Below are 10,367 nucleotides of genomic sequence, written 5' to 3'. Positions count from 1 at the left end.
AAATAGAAGCACTTTCAAAATCTTAATTGGAATACCAACCGGGAGACGACCATTAGGAAGACCTAGGCGCAGATGGGAGGACAATATTAAGATGGATTTAGCAGAAATAGGAATACAAAGTAGAAACTGAATCTAATTGGCTAAGGATAGAAATCAGTGGAGAGCTTTTGTGAACGCGGCATTGAACCTCCGGGTTCCATAGGCCATAGAGTTAGTTAGTTAGTTAATATACAATAAAACTTTCACTTCTTGATTGGCTGTAGAGTTTTCAGTGCAGGGGCAAGAGGAGTGTGGACTCGTTCTACAACCCACTAAAAGGAAGATGTCTCAAATTCTAATATGTTTGGCAATTTGCTAATGTTAACTTGTCCTCAATTTTTACTATTAAACATTAAAAACAATTCTGAATGTCAATTTAATAAACTTAATTTAAATACTGTTGTAGGTAACCAATGCACGTTTTATGTGCAAGTACAAATATTTATTTATTTATTTATTTATTTATTTATTTATTACTTTTACAAGGTTTAGGTACAGTTGCTGACTGTAAATCCGGTTAACAATATCACTACAAATTGCATATAATATTATTGAAGAGTTCTATGTAATAGGGACCCATACTGACATAGAACTTTTTAGTGTGATTTCACTTTTTAATTCTTTGTTATTAATTCTATACATCTGCAAAATTTCATTCCGATACCATAAGTCTTGATGTTGCTACAATGAAGGAATAGAGGTCGTCGTGAGGCGAAAGCGAGAATCTGCTTCAGATATGTTGGTTATGTAGTTGTTTGAACAGAGTTGAACTGTCGCAGTGTGTAGCACGATTTCGAATATAATCCCAAAAAACAGAAGAAACAGTCAAATATCCTCATGGAAACATTTTGCTTCTGGATTACCATGAAATTTGGTGTTATAGTGGAACATATATTTCTTGTCAGAGATCACTCTTGTAACCAGTGTGATAGGAAAGTTTGTTTGTGCTGCCTGAAAGTGTCCAAGGATCAGAAAGTGCTTACCCTAGACAAGTACAGGTACATGGAAGTGCTGAAAGCAAGTCGAAAACATTCCTATCCTTTTATGGTAAAACATGGGGCACCTGTTATCAAACAGTAGAAGAATGGATTCACAACTATAATCAAACGTAAACCATCAGCAACTCTACATCCTTTCAAGATTCAGTCCTGTGTAGGACTTTCTTTCAAACTATCAGGTAGTATTCTAGCTGGTGATGCATACACTGGTGCGTACATGCCGATTAAGTACTTTACTCGAACGGACTGTGACGTAAATCTTGCAGATACAATGTTAGGAAGTTAAGCATTGCAATCGAATCCAGCTAAAGAACGAGTCGCACGGAGTTCGTCCGTTTTCTGTAGACGTATTCAAATGCTGTTGCTTGGTAAACCACATGAGCTTCCGCCAAAAATCGAAGTGTATCATACGACTATTGCGATACATATACACAAGAATTCTGCAAAGTCGTTCTCCCTAATAAGGCTCTAAAAAGCCTTTTTAAAACATTCATATTTATCTTATATTGAAACAAACTGTTAGTTTCTTTGTATTTTGTAGAAGAAAAAAATAAATCTATGTTTCTCTTGTACGGCACACATGTATCCTCATCCGCAAAAAAAAGTTCGCATATACTGTAACTTTCATATTTTCATTAATAACTCGCTTTTCTTACTATATTATCGCTTCTTTGTGCTTTCCTTAACAAAGCAGTGTAATAATGCATAATTATTTATTATTTTAGGGAAAAAATAAAGCAAAATAAGAAAATTATAAGCAAAAAACCTTTAATCTTATGAAACCTTAGTGTGTCAAATAATTACACGAAGAATATCCCGTGGGAAAAAAGAGGGAAAATGACACAGGCATTAGGAAACACTCACTAACATGTGAAGCTATTGAACAGAAACATGAACTGAAGAGTCAACTACGTATTTCTGCGTTTAATATGCAATTCACAATTCATGCACAGTTCCAATATGCAAAATCAGTCAATATCTTCAGTTGAAATTACTAATATAGGGAGAAAATGACTATTTAAAACTTCAGGTGTGAACGTGCGCTTGGAGCGATATATGAGCATTATTACAACATAATCTTTCATGAATTGTCTCGGTGGTCAAGCGTGTTTAGTAGTGTTCTTGAAAGTCTAGCATCGGAGGGTGGCAGTTCGAATCTGTCTCCCGGCGGTTTTGATTTTTTTCAACATATGGAAACATTTCTTTAAATATAAAGTTCTGCTCTGAAGTGCTTGACAAAAAAATCAGATGAACTATCACGTTTCAAAGCCTGTTACATTTGTTCACCCTGTCATCATTTATATACGAAGACACTAAAATGAGGAACGTTAACATTGTTATAATGGGAACAACTTTCTGATTTGAATACCAACCTTAAATCACACGTCCAAAATGAAAATTATTCATGTTCTGATACCTATTGTAATATACAGGTGTGTATATATAGAGAAAGAAAGAGAGAGAGAGAGAAAGTATGTGAGAGAGATAGAAAACAATATATGCTGTAATTTTAATTACAACGTAAAAAGTTATTGCAATTCATAATCTGGATTTTTATAAAGCGATTTGAACGCTTGAAGCGACTTAATATTCATAAAGCATCTTTTTCTTGAAGTGTCGCAAATAGTCCGATGCTTTGTAATATGTGCCAATGAAATAAATGCATGTTTTTAACAGGATAGTATCGTCTACCTTTTGCTTCAATTGATGGTATAAAATAATGTTGAGTTGATTTTAACATCCCTTTCAGCATCGAGGTTATATGAGACGTTTACCTACTGATTAGCGTGAAATCGAACCACATGAGCTCACACCGGGAATCGAACCGGGTCTCTTACGTCAAAGGTACGTATGTTAACCGCTTAGCTACGAAGGAACTTGGTATGAAACTAGAATAGCACACATTACCCCATATTATTTCACCGAAAGATTTCTGTTTTATGATCAGTTAAAATAGTATTTCTGGACACCGTAGCGAAAAATGTATTTGCTTTTTCAAGTAGTGTACGAAAAATACAAAGAATAAACGCAGTAGAAACGAAACCAAGAAATGAATTCAAAGTAAAGTGCTTTGCCTCTCTCGAATAAATCACTCAATGTATTACAAGTGCATATCTCGTGCATTTCCAGTAGAATTATTAAAACGCGCTGGCTTTATAACTTGGCTGTGTGGTCTAGTGGCTAGCATGTGTGTCTGTGGTGTACAGGGTACCGGGTTTGATTCCCGGTGGGAGAACTTTTGGAATTTTCAATGTTTTCGACGTGTCTGTGTTTGTGTCCCTATCATTCAAGGTTACTGTAAAACGTGTATAACCGAGTAGGAAATATACAGAAAGTACTGATAAGGGGAAAGTAGACTTTGGTAAGTGAACTTCGGGGCCGCCTTTCGCGACGTAAATTAAGAAGAAAATAAGTGGGTTTAGCGAGGCGCTTGAAATTACAGTAATGATTGACGGTTCGGTTCCAGTCCGGTTTTCTTTCAATATAAGGATATTTTATTTTTTTCTAAATACAACGTTACATTTTTAACATTTGAATTGGTTATAAAAACAAAATCAGATAAACTGCCAGCTTTCAAACCTCTGGCACTTTTATTCACCATCTGTTTGTATACGAAGATGACGCTATGGAAATGCTAGAACTACCAAAGTTCAAATAGATTTCTAAGTTAATATGAAATTGAAAACACACGCCCAAAATGAGAATATATGTTTCTGCTTTATATGTATAGTTCAATTATACCAAACAAAATCCGCTATCCTCATTCCCTTTGGCGGTAGGGGTAACTTTAAAATTTTAAAGTGGGACCCCCATTTCTTATTGGACATTTCGATTCTCCAGAAAAAAGTGAACAATTCCTTCACGAATGGCACTTTAATCGATACGGGAAAAGGAGGGGTAGCAAAACGTTATGAAAATGTTTTTTGTCAGATCCGTGCTCTGTGGTCATACAGTTAGCATACTGGACTGCACAGTCAGAGATCCTGATTTCAATTCCTAGTAACCCTAGGGGAACACAAAATGAGTACATAACAAGTAGTGACTATTTTCATGAATATATGCATCATATAAAAATCGCTTAAAGTTTGATACTAAGATATTATTATTATTATTATTATTATTATTATTATTATTATTATTATTATTATTATTATTATTATTATTATTATTATTATTATTATTATTATTATGTTACTTATTACTTGAGCTTATAATTAGGAAGACCTAGGCGCAGATGGGAGGACAATATTAAGATGGATCTCGCAGAAATAGGAATACAAAGTAGAAACTGGATCCAGTTAGCTAAGGATAGAAGTCAGTGGAGAGCTTTTGTGAATGCGGCATTGAACCTCCGGGTTCCATAGGCCATAGAATTAGTTAGTTAGTTAGGAGGGTAAGTGTGCCTAAAGTCAGCCGTCTCCAGTAGTCAGCCATTTTTCAGTAAAAAGCATATTAAATAAACATACAGTAGCGTGTTATCAAACAAATAATCAACTACAACTTAAATCAGAGCTCCAGTATTCAACCTCATTTGTTCTGGCCTGGTGTGACTCCTCGTGGCAGAAAAGAAAAATTATCATTTGAGGTCTGCTGATGCAAGTGAGCAAAGTGCGCATTTTGTTAATAAACAAATAAGGAAGAAGCTTTACTTCAAAGTTAAGTTAAAATTATATTATTGTAAAATAGTACGAGTTATTGCTTTCTTCTATGCATGAATGTATCGTAGCTTATTAAAAATTCGTGGTTTATGATACAAAACAAGATATTGCGTAGAAATAAGAGGGGCTGACTACAAGTTACATTTTTGATAACGTTTTCCGGTAGTCAGCCATTAGGGGCTGACTACTGGAAATGACTCTTCACTTCAATTTCCAATGGTCAGCCCCCCATTACTTTCAACAGACGACTACTGGATACATATACTCCAGTAGTCATCCACTTATCATTCATTCAATTTAAATGACACATGACATATAACTAAGACACTTAACTAATACGTAGAAGACTTTTCTAACGATTTAATGAAAAAGTAACTGTTATGATGTCACTAATTGCATCATACAAGTATAATACAGTTATAAAGTACGGGACAAAATTAAACGATCGAAAATGCCTTTAAAAGTTATGACGATGTTGGTCGTTTATTTTTGTCCCGTACTTTAATATCAGTCTGGTATTGTAACCATTTCAATTCTTGTATTTTTCTAGAACTGAGGGGAAAAAGGTTAAGGATTTATGGCTGGTCTGAATTATTTCTCTAAAATTTAAAAAGGACAGGTAATGAGTATTTATTTTACCCTAAGCATACGCCCTACATAGGCTTTGGGGTCCCGGGCCCCCCGGCCCTAGCAGGATCGACGCCCTTGACCCTGATCATAGCTTAGTCTTTTAATCTAAGGTAGCTATGAGGAAGTAAGGGTTATCCATATCTAATTGATTTATTTTTTAAAATTACTCCGCACAATGTCGCGTTTCTCCACGTTTTTAATTCCAAGACTGCAATTGCTCTTCAACTATTATTATTATTATTATTATTATTATTATTATTATTATTATTATTATTATTATTATTATCTGTTCTTATCTGCTCTGTTCCTAGAGTTGCCTGATTGCCGAAACAATACAGAATAATCATAAATATTTACATTCTAACTCACTGTGAGCGTGAGGAAAATATGTCTAACAGTTTAAGAACGCGTGATTTAGCGTTTCTTTCAACCAGTCCAAAGACATCTACTGGAATAGACTCAGTGTCAGATGTTTTTGCAATCAGGTGCGTTGAGGATACTCTATCCAAAGAGTCTTCTTATTCTATACTAATGAACACATATAAGGCTATTGTTCTGTCCGAAGAGGATCGATCTGCTATCAGTAGATACTTGCTAGTGAAATGCTCGATGTCTTAGTCCTGGAACATACCAAAGTTTAGAAATTGGCCGTCTAGAGCCTACAAATATATCTTCGATATCAGAAATAGACGTTACGTCTGACTCAAAACAGGAAAACAACATATCCGTTAGGGCATCTTGTACTGAAGCGACGCAAGGTGAAAGGTCTGCTTCTGTTTTTCTACAGTCAGTAGAGCCAGAAATAACTTCATATGATCTCAGAAGAAATTCAAAGAAAACCTTCGTAAAATACTTCCATATCATCTGGCTTTGATTAGCATCTTTTCTGGCTAGCTTCAATCAAAAACAAAACTACCAAACATGTGCCCAGAGAAAAAGTTCAAAGTGCAGTATCCTCCCAAGCATGGAGAAATTATCAGATGGCAAAGAATGAAAAGAAAAGAAAACTAAAAGAGGAATGTCTAAAATGAAAAAGGGAGAGAATACAAAAGAAAGGAAAAATTTTAAGTCAAACAAAAAGAAAACGACTGTCAAGCCAAGTAGCACTATTAGTTAAAAAGACGAGACGCAAGAAGTTGTTGAAATGCCGTCTAAGGCCTGAAGAAGAATTCATAAGTGATATTGAGAACGATCACTTAAATATATTGGGTGTCACTTTTGTGATCACTGGTACCACTTAAAATGCACGTGCCTCAGTGAATTATCGTACGAGGAACCTGCTAAACAAGTGCTTATGTGTCCTGAATGTGCTTAATGAACTTCATATTAAAGGGTTAATGTCATAGCTAAATATAAATATCAATGTAAATATAAATGTAAATATAAATAGGCCTATATATTAGTTTTAAATAGGCTAGTCTAGGCCGAGGCACACTTTTCTTAGTTTATGGTAAATATCATACAAGAAGTATTTTTTCCTGTATCGCAATATATTTTCCACCAGGCCTGCTTCTAGCCACAGAGGTTTGGGGGGCATAGATATGTTAGGGGGGGCAAGTCATTAAAAATCTCTTACACATATCTAAATTGTGTTTTTTGTGTTGAGGTCTGGAGGGGCTACGAAAAGTTTAGGAGGGCCAGGCCCCCTAGCTCCCTCTAGTTGCGGGCCTGTTTTCCACGTAGTTTTTCTTTGTAGGAACTCTGAGTGCAATATATTTGTCACTTAATTTGCTACTGAGGAATTGATCTCTAAAATTCCATTAAAAAAGTCAATTCTATAGTGTGGCTGAGTACTAGTTAAAGTAATGGCTGACCTTTGGTTTTCATAGGCCGACTACTGTTTTTTTCAGGGTTTCTGGTATTTTGTTTTTCTTGTGTAATTATTTATAAAAGATTTCCTATGCGAGTTACACAAACGTAAAATTTAAGCACTGTTCTTTCTAATGACATATGCAGTAAAAGTTATTAGTAAAAAATGATTTTTTTATACTTTAAGAAAGTTGAAAATCTCCTTAAATGGTCGACTACTGGCACATTTACCCTATTACTTGAAATGCAAACTATAGTTGCAATTTTTTGAAGGAATGTTGCCTAACTGGAAAGTAGAACTTTACATATTGTTTTGTCTGTGAAACATATGCTTGTTTAGCTTTATTTGAAAGTGTTAATTTTGCCAAAAATATCAACGCAATAGCATTTCCTTATACGGGCCAAAAAAAAGAGAGCTGATATTTCTAAAGGAGGCAATCGTAACAGAAACGGATAGGAGATAAACATAAATCGAAAATGTTATGTTGAAAACATTTTCATTGATTTTGTCTTCTACCTCAGGCACTGACAAGGTCAGACAAATATTGTCTATTACGTTTACAATTGCCTAAAGGAAAGTTGAACAGAATACCACAGATCTTATCACTCAGTAATCAGTTGTGAAGTGCTCCCTTGTAGTCAAACAACATATATCGAAATAACGTGTTTTCTGCCTCTTAGCAAATAAAAACTACGATCTTACTAGCTCTTGGAGCAACCAACTGCGCATGTCGTTTAATAGCTTCAACTAAAAGGGGTGCTCATTCAACGTGCAACTCGTGAAAAGGGTAGAAGTCAGAAATGGCTTAGAATAGAAAAGAGCGTGTTCTTGCTTTAGTGTAAGAAGGCTATTGCGCTTGACAAGCCGCTGAAAGGTGTGGAGTTTTACCAAGAACAGCACAGAAGTGGATAAAGCGTTTTCGAGAGACTGGAGAAACTATGCGGCGCCGAGGTAGTGGTAGGCGTCGTGTGACGATACCTGAGCAGGATGCGAAGCTTGTTGCTGCTGCGCGACTTGATCCCAACATGACCGCCAGACAACTTCGACACGCATCAGCTTTTCCAGGCTCTCGAGATACTGCTGTACGGCGTCTTAGGGAAGCTAATCTTCACGCCGGTCGTGCTGCGGTGAAAGAATTCCTTTCGGAAGAGCATATAAGACGACGGCTTCAGTTTGCGGAAGAAAATGTGAACCGTGATTGGAGACATGTTGTCTTCACAGACGAATGCACATTTTCTTCCTCAAATAATGGCCCAGTAGTCATGTATCGTCCGAGAGGCTCCAGGCATGATCCCAGATACGTTTCCCACAAACGTCACTGTGGACGCGTATCTGTATCTGCTTGGGTTTCATGACATCACAGTGTCTTGGAGTACTCCATAGGGTAGAGGGGCGTCTTACAGGTGAGCAATATTTACATATCCTTCGGGATGTTATGTTGCCATCTGTGCGTTTTATTTACCCCGATGGAGTAGTCCAGTTTCAGCACGACAGGTCTCCGGTTCATATGTGTCAATTAGTTCAAAATTGGCTCTCGCAGCAGGCTGATTTAGAGGTCCTAGATTGGCCACCGCGTGGAGCCAATATGAACATAATTGAGACAGTATGGGCAGAGGTCAAAAGGGTGATGAAGGAGAACTGGCCTAACCCGCCTCCATCAACTATGGGAAATCGTTGAAAACAGCTGGGAGAAAGTCTCCCGTAGTGAACGCTTTCTCCGCAGACTTACCGAAAGCATGCCCAGAAGGCTCCAGGCAGTCATCGATGTAGAAGGTCATTGGACCTCCTATTAGACACTTATATATAAACAGCCCTTTTCAGGGCTACGTATTCCCTTCCATTCTTTTTTTTGAATGCCAATGAAAATGTATCTACGTCACTTTCACCGTTAAACAATGAAAATAAAAAAAAACATAATAGCAGTGGACAAGACTCGATCGTGCGAACTTGTGTATTGTAATCTCTCATTTATCCCCTGAGCTACGAAGTAACACGTAGATTTTTTTTTGAAAAAGATATTAGTAGTTCATAACAACACACTCCCTTTTTATGTAATTCATGTGCCCCTTGCTGCTATCGATGGCGTGAAAACAAAATGCTACACATTACCCCATATCATTTCACCAGTAGATTGCTGTTTTCTGATCAGTTAAAACAGGATTCCTGGATATCTAAGCGAAAAATGTATTTCCTTTTCATGTATTCTACGAAAAACCTAAAGAGTAAACAAAACCGAGACAAGCAACTTTCTCGAACAAACCACTCAATGTATCAGTGTCATTGCAAACAACGTCTCGCTGATGTAATGAATAACAACATGTAGTAAAGATTATGGGGTCTTCAGATCAAATACAGCTTGTCATATGGTTTTGTTTTCTTCAGCACAATAGAATTTTTTTTAAAAAATATCCAGTCATGTGAGAAAAACAAATTTTGCAGAAATATAACATTTCGTTTTGAGAGGCGTATTAGCACGAAGAAACAGTTTTATTTCTTGCAATCCAAACCGTGAAGAATGAGCTAATGAATAGCGTTTATGGGTTTTTCGATAAGCACTATCCAGTGTGTTGTCGTCGGCAACGTTACGTTTTTCCTTTTCTTTTTTTCTCGTTTTCGCGCATCACATTCTGTTTTTCAATGATTTCTAATGCTAAATTTTAATCCGCTGTTACTTCGTTCGTCGTTTTCACTTCCACCTACAATATTAGATTTAGGCATAGCTGACTATCCTCTAATTTGTATCGAAGTTTTGTCAAGTTTCTAGTGAACGTCAGCTAACCATTTTCTTCCAAGTACTAAATGTATTCAAATATTTATTTCAAACGGCTGATTTGATTTCCCGTGATGATCGGACAGACAAACACGACGTCACTTTTACATATTGACCGCCTTATTTGGAACTTGCCCCATTTCCCCCTCAAAAGTGGATTTTTAAGGACAACGGGAGATGGGCTCACATATTTTAAAATAAGGTGTTTATATCCATCTGTTCCTCTTACGACATATGTGTTAATGAATCCGACTGGACCAAATGCTAAATACCGTATATTTAAAAGATAATTTCAAGTGCTTCATCCGTTTTGCTGTGAAGACAAGACACAATCTCGATGTCATCATTCTTAAATATTGAGCAAAAACGATACAAATTGTCCCTCTTCTAAAGAAGTACCGAAATTTCTAAACACGGTCGGACACGCGCACACTCGTTTTAAATAAGGAATTTATGTATCA

Source organism: Thermobia domestica, chromosome 14 (assembly GCF_964235325.1).
Source record: "Thermobia domestica chromosome 14, izTheDome1.hap1.1, whole genome shotgun sequence".
In the NCBI taxonomy this organism is placed as follows: Eukaryota; Metazoa; Arthropoda; class Insecta; order Zygentoma; family Lepismatidae; genus Thermobia; species Thermobia domestica.
The sequence above is the reverse complement of the archived record's forward strand: the minus strand, read 5'-3'. Positions refer to the sequence as shown.